We start from the raw sequence: 11,286 nt of genomic DNA on the forward strand, positions 1-11,286 counted from the left end.
AAATTGATCAAGCCAAGGTTGATGCATTTTGAAGATGCTTGAGCCTCGAAATATTTATGAGTTAAAAAGCCTTCAAGGAAGGCTAGCATATTTAAGGAGGTTCATCTCAAACCTGGCTAGAAAATATCAACCATTTAGTCGTCTTATAAGAAAGGACACTCCCTTCGAATGGGATCAAGCTTGTAGTAATGCCTTTGAGAGTATCAAATCATACTTATTGAAGAAACCAGTTCTTGCGGCACCCATACCTAAAAAATCATTGATACTCTACATCGTTGCATAAGAGAGGTCAGTTGGAGCACTACTGGCTCAAGAAAATAGTAAAGAAAAAGAAAACTCTCTTTACTAGCTAAGTAAAATGATGACACCAAATGAGCTAAAGTATTCTCCAATTGAAAAGTTATGTTTGGCATTAGCCTTCTGAATTCAAAAGACGAAGCACTACTTTCAGGCTCATATTGTTCGTCTTGTGTCTAGGGTGAATCCCATCAAGTTTGTAATGTCGAAACCAGTCCTTAGGGACCGACTTTCAAGACGGTACCTTCAATTTCAATAGTTTGAGATTGTGTATGTTCCCCAAAAGGCCATAAAGGGACAAGCATTGGCTGATTTCTTGGTCAACCACCCAATGCCTGATGATTTGGAACTGAGCGATGAACTTCCTGATGAAGATGCAATAGTTATTGAAGCCATACGCTCGTGAAAGATGTACTTTAATGGTGCCGCACGTCGAGATAAATTTGGTGCCGGTTTGGTGTTCATCACTCCATAAGAAGAGGTCATCCCATACTCTTTTACCCTAATAATCCGTTGCTCTAATATAAAACAACTGCAATTACAAGTCTTTGGTGACTCCCAATTGGTGATCAAGTAGCTTTTGGGAAGCTATGAAGTCAGAAAGCTTGAGCTACAATCATATCATGATTATGCATAGAAGTTGATGGGTTGGCTTGGAGAAATAACCCTCCAACATATGCCAAGGAAGAAAATAAGCAAACCGATGTCCTAGCTACTTTGGCCTCAACCCTAACTCTTCCAAATCAAACACGAGTTACTATCCGCCAAGAATGGGTAGTACCACCTGTTTTGCGAAAATTTTGACTTTTAAAGGGAGTCGCCACTTAATTTTGAAAAGGAATTAAGAAAATTTTATAAAATACTTAGACGATTCAAAACAAAAAAATTGTTTAAGTTAGAGATTCTGAGTAAGCGATTCCTATTAACATTTTAGGAAGGTGTTAGGCACCTAAAAAGTCCGCTAACTTGCGGTTATCCGGACTGTTTGAAAACATTTTTTGATTAACTTCAAAAAATTGATTTTTTGAAAAGTGATTGATTTTAGAAAACGATTTGTGTAAAATGGATTTAGGCGACTTAGTAGGGATTTTAACTAAGTCTAAACAAGACTAATAAACAAAATAAACACATAAAAGGGGGAAGGGAGGAGAAAGTAAAGGATTTGGGCCATTAGGCCCAAATCAATGAGACCTGTCCTAGTCTAATTGGACTTTCGACCCATTTCACCTGTCCTAATCTAGTTTTTGAGCCTTTGGCTTAAGTCTTTCTCCACCTGTATTAAATTTACAACTTTGACTTCGAGGCCCAAATGAATGAATAAAGGAATAAATAAATAAAAGATGACAATGAATATATAAATAAATAAAAAGATAAAAAGAAACTTTCTAGTCTCTTTGCCGGGACTTTAGCCCATTCTTCAGCGTTTGACTCTTCATAATCATGCGCTATGTGATCGGCTTGCAAAGTCTTCTAGAAAGTGATCCTCGATGGACCATTGTGTAATGCAAGGGAAAGGAGTTCAATTGGACTCCCGAGGGATTTCATGCAAAGAAAAAGATGAATGAACTAATGTATGATCAACCAAAAAGGAAGGGAAACAAAAGGGAATACCTTTAAAGGTTCAGATGATATATGATAAACTAATTTCAGTGAAGCACAGGCCAATTCTCACACATGACGCAAATATCACATGGGTTTATTACCAAATCCTAGCTGAAATTATATGGATATTCAAATAACACATCTTCAATAAAAGATAGGAAAATCGCAGCTAACAGGAGAATTGAAGGTTCTTAGAAATTCGTTGACAGACAAATCAACTAAAGAGGGATTAATAATCAATGATAGTATAAACATGCCACAAGATCTACGAATTCGTATCGTGTGATCTAAAACAAAATATAAAGAAAAAAATCAATGATAGGATAACTAAATTTACTACATTGATGGCATACAATCCGTTATACATCACTAACGAGACAAAATCCATTACTATATTTCCACGTAATTTCGAAAAGGTGACCCAAGATAAAGAACGCAACTTGAATACAAAATGTATCCTTGAGGGGTCACCGAATGATTTGAACTAATATGACATCTCCCTTATCCATTCTTGACATTATTTGTCGATAGGGATTTTGGGAATGTTTCCACTTGACTTTGAAAGATTCAAAACAAATGCAGGACTGAACAAAATCGAGACGAACTACCCACAATATTGAACTAAGGTAACAAATCAAAAATAAAACAAACAATAGTCGTCTAAACGAATAGCAAATTGGGCCAAAATAATCCAGTACAAAATGATATAATGGAAAATAACAATAATCAAACATTACAGTGATTTTGAAGACAAAGCTGAAATAAAATTATAAGGTTAAAATATTGAGGCCCAAACTAAAATAATAAACGATAAATCAAAGGGAACTACTGGATTTCATCAAAACAAGGTGATGACTAAAATGAAAATCTAAAATCTTGCGGTTAAAAGCATCAAATAATATAGAACAAAAATGAACTACACAAACAACAATCAACATGCAAAGCATTTAGATTGAAACAAATAGTGAATTAATCCTACAACCTTTGTTGATTCCTATTATATAGATTGATAAACTACCCAACAACACTTAATACGAAACAGTGAATTTAGGGAAAGTGAACCCAAATTATGAAGCCAACAGTGAAATACAGATCATAACATGGGCAATGATTCAACATAACAACCATCTCTGCCTTTCGAGGCACCTACAACGAGCGATTCTCAACAAACCACAACACACTCAAACAAATTCTACAGCCGACGAGGCCTCTACAGCTCCTCCCAGCACAGAATAACATCGAAAAAGTTATTTATAACCACAGAAGGTCGAGATGAAGTAGAAAAGATCAAAACTTGAATAGAAAAGGATATTTATTACCTATTAGGGAGCAGCAAAACGGGACTACGAGCTGACGTCGGACTCCACCACCACCGGAAAGTTTGATGCCGATACATGAATTTTGACTAAACTAACTGCTACTTCCTAAAATATTTGCCGAACAAAAGTTGCTCTTTCCCAAAACCCTTTTTTCTTGACCCAAAAGAAAATTTTTCCAATCTAGTTTTTTAGAAAATTTTCCAACCCAATTTTTCTAATCCCTCAAAATACCGACCCAATGGATTCTTATATAGAAGATGGAATTGTGGGTATTTTAGAGATATTTTTGGGGGAATTCAAACATCAAAAATAAGGATCATAACAGATTGTACCCTAATTTGGATTTTCTTGAACGACTTTCAAAAAGTCGCCAATAGAAACTGGGGGAAATGGATAATTTCCCCAAGAACCAACAAAAATTTACCAAATATGTACGAATTCATACACGTTATCTTGAGATTCGTGGAATTTGGACATTGGGGGTGACACCTAGCTTGTTTCTAGAAGGTTTTTGGATCCTTTGCTCGTCCAACTGATGCGTGAGATGCGTGCGAAGAAAAAACTGATGGGTTGGGCCTGGGTCAGTTCAAAAATAGATGGGAGATGGTCGGGTTTCAGCTGGTTGTGATTTTCTGTTCGTTGTACGTGATCTGGAAACCAGAAGCGTGTTTTTCTTGTTATTTCTGATCTCCTTGTTAAAGAGGAGAATTGGTATAAGAAGTTGGGCTGGGTATAGAGTGGGCTGGTAAGGGGAAAATAAAAGGATAGGCTGCTGGGTGTAGGGTGTTAAAATTGTTGTGTTGGGCCAATTTTTTGTGTCCCAATTAAAAATGAAAGGGATCAAAATTTGGCCATTTAAAAAATGACCAATTTCGATTAAAATTTTAGTCAATTTATTCAAATGCTAACCAAATTAAATATCAATTGACCAATTGCATTGCAATCGTGGTCACTTTAATTTTAATTATGGTCAATTTAAATAAATCTACTAAATTGGATCAAAGCTCGAAATAAATTAACTACCGATTTAATCCTAAGTTTTTTGATTCTATAAAATTGAATAAATATTTCTCCAAATAAATTATTTTTGAAATAACTTATATTTGAATCAAGATTTTACCCATTTGAATTAAATTTTAAGATAATCTTTGATTAAAATTCGATATTCCATAAAATAGTTATTTAAGTAACAAAATTATATAATCTCGTACAATTAAATACGAATTGTATAATTGCTATTTAAAATGACAAAATTACGTACATAAATATTTTGAATTTTTTTTAATTCAGATGAAGTAAATATTGTAATTTTATATAAGATTGAAGAAACTCAAAATTAAACTTGATTGTGGAGGGCAAAAATTAGGTGTCAACACCGCCATCAAATGAGGATGTGGAAAATAAGGTTGAATACCTCATTGCCGTGTCTGAAGCTGTAAAAAAAGATTGATGACAACTTATCATTGATTACTTATGTTATGAGATACTTCTAAAGGATTCAAGAAGAAGGACTGACATTCATCATCGTGCACCTCGCTTCCTTTACTATAAAAACACGTTATACAAAAGATCATTTGAAGGAATACTCTTGCGATGTCTTGAGAGGAAGAATCAATTCAAGCTTTGCAAGAAGCGCACTCAGGAGTTTGTGGATCGCATTAGTCTAGATCGAAGCTCCATTTTCATATTAAAAGGATGGGATACTATTGGCCAATGATGGTGAAAGATTGCTCGGACTATGCTAGAATATGCAAAGCTTCTCAATTCCATGGAAATTTCATACATCAACCTTATGAAGTATACACCCAACTGTAGCATCTTGGCTATTCAATGCCTGGGGAATGGATATTGTTGGTCCACTACCAAAATCTTCTGGTGGACACTTATACATGCTGGCCGCAGTAAATTACTTCTCAAAATAGGCCGAAGTTGTTTCTTTCAAAGAAGTAAAGAAGGAGAATGTTGCGAATTTCATCCGAGTGAATATCATCTACTGCTTTGGAATCCCTTAATATATAATAACCGACAATGGCAATCCATTTGTTAATAAGTTGATGAACAAGATTTGTGATCTCTTTGGCTTCAAGCAAAGCAAGTCTTCTATGTACCATGCTCCCGCCAATGGTCTAGCCAAAATATTTAATAAGACTTTATTCAATTTATTGAACAAAGTCATCTCCAAGTCTAAGCGAGACTAGCATGAATGAATAAAAGAAGCTGTATGGGCATATAGAACAACTTACCGCACACCAACGCAAGCAACCCCATAGTTGCTTGCTTTCAGAGTTGAAGTTGTCCTGCCACTTGAGCGTCAAATACCTTCTTTGAGACTGGCTATTCAACAAGGGCTCACTGATGAAGAAATTTTAAATTGCGTCTTATAAAATTAGAAGCTCTTAATGAAAAGAGGTTGGAGGCTCAGCAAAATCTTGAATGTTACCAAGCTCGTGTATCTCGTTCTTTCAATAAAAGAGTTCGCTTGAGGTGCTTTTAAGTGTGAGATCAAGTCCTCTCAGTAAGAAGGCCCATTATTACTTCTCATAAGTCTGGGGAATTCACCTCGTAGTGGGATGAACCATATGTTCTACAAGAAGTATATTCAAATGTTACTTACAAGCTTGTTGATGCAGATGGTGTGAAAATTGGTCCTATCAATGCCAAGTTCTTGAAGAAGTACTAACCTTAAAGGAAGATGACACTCCTGGCCCGCAAGAGTATAAATGGTGTACGGCTAACAAAAATGTCTGGTAGGTTGAAAATCTTGAAAGAGTCAGCCTAGGCAAAAGTTAGCACAAAAAAACAACACTCACCCAAAACTATGTTGCGACTTGATCCTCTTCACTGAGGTACGCAGGCACTTTGAATCTTATTCTGAGTTCAGTTGCATGAGTGTCAACAAAATATGTTCCTGCAGTAGGACCATATAGATACCGAGTATGAAAATATTCTAATTAAATTTTAGACTCACTCCAAGTATTGGTGGCTCAATGGGGTTAAACTCCAATGAAATATGAGCTTCGTTAAAATAAGATGAAGTCTTCAAACTGCCCAAATTTGGAAGTTGATCTGCTCAAAACGCAGAATTTGGGAGTGAAAGTTGACAAAATCTCCAAGTCTTCAAATCAAGGCCTCCAAAATTTCCATGTCTTAAGTTGGGAAAGATTTGTCCCTTTGCACCTTAAGCTGGTCTCTTTACGGATTTATCTTTAAGACAATATAAAAAAGTTTTCATGCCTTAAGGTGGACAAGATTTGTTCCCTTGCACCTTAAGATGGTCTCTTTACGAATTTATCTTTAAGAAGATATTAAAGAAGTTTCCATGCCTTAAGTTGGACAAGATTTGTCCATTTGCACGTTAATCTGGCCTCTCAAGGGTTTATCCTTAAAAGGATCTCAAAATTTCCATGCCTTAAGGTGGACAAATTTTTTCCCTTTGCACCTTAAGCTAGCCTCTCACGAGTTTATCCTTAAAAGGATCTTAAAATTTTTATGCCCTAAGGTGGACAAGATTTGCCCCTTTGTACCTTAAGCTATAATTTGAACAGATTTATTATGGGACCATACTTGAAGCCTAACTTGTCCGGTCTTAAGGTGACGGAGGCGAAGTTAAACTCTCACACCTTAATCTAATCAGTGAAAGGGCACATACTTAAAGAAGACTATTGCATAAGTACATCAATGAAATGGCCCATACTAAAAGAATACCATTGCATAAGTGCATCAATGAAAGAGTCCATACTTACAGGATACCATTGCATAAATCTATCAGTGAAAGGGCCCATACTTATAGAAAATCATTACATTAGTGCATCAATGAAAGAGTCCATACTTAAGGAATACCATTGCAGAAGTGTATTGGTGAAAGGACCCATACTTAAAGAAGACCATTGCATAAATGTATCGGTGAAAAGGCCCATACTTAAAGAAAACCATTGCATAAGTGCATCAATAAAAGTGCCCATACTTAAAGAATACCATCGCATAAGTGTATCATTGAAAGGGCCCATACTTAGAAAAGACCATCGCATAAATGCATCAGTGAAAGGGCCCATACTTAAAGAATACCATTGTATCTTTAAGAAAAATTGTTCTGTCTTAAGTGATGGAGGCAAAGTTAAACTCTTGCACCTTAAGCCGGTGTCCACCATCTTCAAGCAAAATCTTTCGATCTTAAGGTGACGGAGGCAAAGTTAATCTCTCGCACCTTAAGTCGATGTCCACCGTCTTCAAGCAAAATATTTTAGTCTTAAGGTGACGCAGGCAAAGTTAAACTCTCGCACCTTAAGACGATGACCACCATCTTCAATCAAAATCGTTCGGTCTTAAGGTGATGAAGGCGAGGTTAAAATTTTGCACCTTAAGCCGATGTCCACCATCTTCAAGCAAAATTATTCGGGCTTAAGGTGATGGAGGTGAAGTGAAACTCACACACCTTAAGCTGATTGTTGTAAATTTTTTTCATCCCTACAAATAAAAATATAGGGGAAACAAGAAAGAAAGTAAAAACACAAATAGAAGCAATGTTACCTGTCAGAGCGCTACGACCTTAAAAGTTATATATCATCAACTTGGATTGTGTTTTAATAAGAATAAAGCCCTCAAAATCTAATTTGCAGCAATCAAAACACTCTTTTGGAGGTGATTATCCCACATCAAGATATAAATTATTTGGTGAGGTGACGCAAATCTGGAATCCTTTGTAGGACAGCATATAAAATCGACTTTAAGAAATCATCTAGAACTATCCAAGAAGTGTTAAAGTCCAAATTTTGGATATGTTATATATGATTGTTTCCGACATCTGTAGAATCAATAGGATTATGATTTCGATACTCACACATTGAGATATAATTTTTTTGGTGAAGTCGCGTAAATCTGAAATTGTGGATACATTAAAACTCAATGCTGATTTCAGAATAATACCTAAAATAATATCAAAGGTATTAAATTATGAATTCTAGATATGCTGTAGATATTTGTATCTAGTTTCACAATAAGCAAGTGGCTTGCAATTTTGTCATTTCCGCTTCAAGATATGAAAGTTTTAGTAAAGACGCACAGATCTAAAATTTTCAGCATGATAAAATTTAGGGCTAACTTTAAAAAATTATTGAGAATTATATTAAGGAATTTAAAGTTGAATTTTGAATTTGTATAGATTTCGAAGTCTAGTTTCTGGTATATCAAGTGGTTCATGATTTCAATATTCCTACAATAAGATATGAATTTTCTACCACTAAGATGCTGTGTTGAAAAAAGTGACAAAAATAAAAGAAAAGTAGGAGAGAAATAAATTACCTCAATATTATTCATGGCTTGAAAACCCCAAAATTGATATTGAAAAAGTGAGAAATCTACATCCTTTTATAGAGTTGTAGGATGAATATTTTTTTCTCAAATTGGAAGAGTTTCCATCTCCAATACAAATTCAAATTGGAGGTTATTTCTTTCTCTATACAAATTCAAATTAGAGGTTGTTTCCTTCTCCCATCAAATTCCAATTGTAGGTTGTTTCCTTCCCCAATACAAATTAGAAGAGTTTTCATCTTTAATACAAATTCAAATTGGTGGTTATTTTCTTTCCCATACAAATTCAAATTGAGGGTTGTTTCCTTCTCTAATATAAATTCAAAGTGAAAGAGTTTTATTCCTGGTTAAGTAAGGTGGTAAAAAGTTTTTCAAAATATATTTGGAATGGGATATCATGCCTCACCAACGAGTCTTACGTGTAGAGATTCATGAAAAAAATAAGAGATTTTTTGAGAGGCAATATCAATATGTAAATTTCATAGGTTCAGCTTTATGAAAATCTTTAAAGCATGAAGAAAACATGTTTAAATAATCATACTTCAAGGCCAGTCTCCAAATTTGTAGGGGGCATTTGTGGGCGCTAAAATTTTATTAAATTTAAATTCGTACAAAATTTGAATTATATTAAATTCAAAATATATTAGTCCCAAATAAATATTGTGAATTAATATAATTGGATTAATTATTTAAGCCCAATCATGTATGGATTTATAAAGTCCGATCTTTATTAGGCTAGTCCATTAATTTAGGCTACAAATGATGAGCCCACTTTATTAAGCCCAAGATACTGTCATATTCTAGATGCCCAAAAGAGCGCCACATGTCGAATGACATGGTATGCCAAGTCAAGTGAATGAGCCAATAGGACCATGCAACATATTAAAATGATGCAGCAGACTTAGTAAAATCAAAAGCCCTTGGTTAAAGAAAGTCTATCTTCACCATGACTCTTCCCTTTCCATAACTATAAAAAGAGGTCTCATAATTCAAAAAAATAAACCCCTAGAACTCTTACAAGAAGAAAGAGAAAGATCGTGGATCAAACGCCACAATTTCTCTACAAAGCTCAAGCATTCAAATCAAGTTCATCAAGATTCAATATCAGGATCGCAACATCCAAGAACAAGCTCAAAAGCCCTTGAATTCAAGCACAAGTCAAGATCAAGTCCCTTAAATCAACAAACCAAGTTTAAATTCAAGATCAAGCTCGAAGCCCTTGAATTTATATTTGAAAAGGCGAATCAGAGGATTCATAGAGATTGTAACAATCACATTGAAATCAATAAATTGATTGTTGCGATATTTTTCTTGTCTCGATTATTTATTTTTCGGTTTTGAAATTTTATTGTTCAACAATCATAAATCTCTCAAAATCTGATGTCACTATGCAAGAACCAACTAAATACCTCTTAAAGTAAAAAATATACAACTGATATTCCAAAAGGAACATAATATGTCTCTGAATACAAAATAGGGCAGAACTAAATAAGAAGAGTTAGTAGATCAACTTAGGAAGCATAGACCGACCTCTTTCTAGAAAGTACTCCAAGGAATGCCCGAATGAACTATTGTACGGTGCACTCGAACCTAGAGTTGCACCAAAAGGGCGCAATAGGGATGCATATGGTCCACTTGTGCTCAATAGGTATCATACGATGACTGAGAAAAGCAAAAGATAAAGTATATAAAATACACACTATAGGCATGTCACCTGCAATCAGAAAATGTCCCAAACGGTAGCCCACATTGTCTCCACTAGCAGTTCTGCGATATACACATATACCAAAATACAAGTACAAGAAAGAAGCACAAATAAATAGATATCATATTAAGAACAAAAATACAACACAAGAGATGACGATGATGATAATGATGTGAGGATTGGTAGAGGATTTTTAAAGATTTCATATTTTCTATCAGAAAAAGCTAGTATTTTCATGGTGCTACCAATGTTTCATGAATGTATATGAGATGAGGATGTAATGCTCACAGCTAGCCAGAATGAGAATTTTCAAATTCAACCAATATACTAACCATGTGAGCCAAAAATTCATCCAATATGCCAACCATCCATGAATCCAATATAGTCCATAAATTATTAGAGTAAGATATACAAAAAATATGCCATTTGATACTACTTAAATATGAACTTAGACATTTTTCACTAGAAAAACAACCAGTTATGTAATTACTAGGAGAATAACATCGTATAAGACCTCACATGGTCACACATAGCAAACATGTCTCTACACTACCAAATAACAACAACACAGGCCCCCACACGGGCACAAAATAATAATAAAATCATTTTCATAATTAGTTTCCACACCCATAACATGATTTTATATCAATATTAACTACCTAGCCCAATCTGAAGAAAGTTAAGCCATAACCTATCTCGAATGCAGAAAATCAACCGAAAAATCCTTTAACATAGAGCTTTCTCCTCACGAATGAATCTAAAATCAACTAAAACATACAAATATAAAATCTACATGTCAAAAAAAACTAGCGATACTCATACTTTCCATTTTTAAATCAAGGTCAAAATAGACCTTCAAAATGATTTTTTGAAAACAAAGAAGGGAAAAAATAAAATATTCATCCAAAAATATATTACTCATGATTAAAGAAAGCCATAGAAGAAAATCTAAGTAAAAATAGATTGAAATAGGGGTTTAAATCGAAGAATTTCTAATTTAAGAGTTCTAGCCAAAATTTCCAAATTTCACTTTTGAAATTGAGTTTTAACGAGATT

The 11,286-nt window shown here is 34.5% G+C and overlaps 1 long non-coding RNA gene across 1 annotated transcript; it reads right to left on the reverse strand.

Annotated features, from left to right (window-relative positions):
* Positions 1 to 373: 373 nt before the first annotated feature.
* LOC124899690 lies at positions 374 to 3,953 on the reverse strand. The gene is made up of 2 exons (XR_007057046.1): positions 3,219 to 3,953; positions 374 to 829 (listed from the first exon to the last, which is right to left on the reverse strand). It is a non-coding gene; the product is annotated as an uncharacterized LOC124899690 (long non-coding RNA).
* Between the last annotated feature and the right edge of the window lie 7,333 nt (positions 3,954 to 11,286).

The sequence above is a fragment of the Capsicum annuum genome, chromosome 6 (assembly GCF_002878395.1).
Source record: "Capsicum annuum cultivar UCD-10X-F1 chromosome 6, UCD10Xv1.1, whole genome shotgun sequence".
In the NCBI taxonomy this organism is placed as follows: Eukaryota; Viridiplantae; Streptophyta; class Magnoliopsida; order Solanales; family Solanaceae; genus Capsicum; species Capsicum annuum.